Here is a 1,177-nt window from a genome sequence, read left to right as displayed (position 1 = left end):
CCCCCCCCCCCGCCCCCCGCCAGCCTTCTCTCTGGCGTTTCTGCCTGTGGCCGGAGGCAGCCTAAGCGTGGGGCGGAGGGCAGGGGGCCGCCCTGCAAGTTCCTGTCGTTCTAAAGCAAGTTCGGAGAGGATCACGCTCGAAGGAGGGAAGGCCAAGTTAGCAGACGTCACATCAAACAGGGAAGAGAGGTTTACGTTGGCCACCAGACCTCCACTGCATTGCAGCCGGTGAATTACACGGACGCCCCTCCCGCGTTCCCCTTGGCGCCACCTCCTCCATCCCCGGCGGCTCGTCCTTGAAGGGAGAAGCCCTGGGCTTCCAGAGGCCAAAGGGCGCAGGGCCGGTGCTGCGCGCACAGACGTGCGTAACGTGAACCTCTCCCGAAGCGCTTTTCAGATGCCACACTGTCAGAGCCCGCGCTTCCTCCCGTGCGTCTGGTACAAGTTGGCAGCCCCGACTGCCAGGCTCCCCGCTCAGGGCCAAGGGGCGGAGTGGCGCGGAGAGGAGGCGGCGAGCTGGAGATGCTGCTGGCGGGATGTCAGCCCCACATGGGGCTCCCGTCTCCCCAGCAGCGGGGGGAAACTTACTTCCCTTCTGTGCCGTGACCCCACGCTGTTTCAAGGACAGAGTTTTTGGTCCGATTCCTCCACGCGGGGCCAGGCTTTGCTCTGACCCGAGTGAGCACTTTCCACGATGGATAGAACTAGTTCCCGAACGGCTTCCTGTTAGGGGGGCCCTGGGGTTTCATAGCGTTGGTCGCTCTCTCTCTCTAGGCTCATACCAAGCCTCTCAGTTCCGTCCTTAAGCATCAGGGGGAGAGAGAGAGAGAGAGACAAGACTGGGAAAGCCATCCCGTCGCGGGCGGCTGTCCGGGTTTCCAATCGCCGCTCCGAGACTGAAAAAGACAGAAGGCGAGCCGCGTGCACAGACAGTTAGTTAATGGAAACCCTGTAAATCGGTTTTAAGTGCACCCAGGACGGAGTGGGAGGAAGGTGTAGATGGGGACGAGGAGGGATGGGGCTAGGATGGGGTGGGGTCGGTCACACAGCCTCGCAGTTTTGAAAACCAGAGTCGCTGCTCTCCCTCCCATTGTTCTTAATTTAGAAAAATAAATTCATTAAAGGAAATCGCACGCACAGGGGAAACCCGAGCTCCCCAGCCCGCCCCAAGCGGAGG

Source organism: Myotis davidii, unplaced genomic scaffold (assembly GCF_000327345.1).
Source record: "Myotis davidii unplaced genomic scaffold, ASM32734v1 scaffold104, whole genome shotgun sequence".
Lineage (NCBI taxonomy): Eukaryota > Metazoa > Chordata > Mammalia > Chiroptera > Vespertilionidae > Myotis > Myotis davidii.
This window is presented reverse-complemented; position numbering follows the sequence as displayed.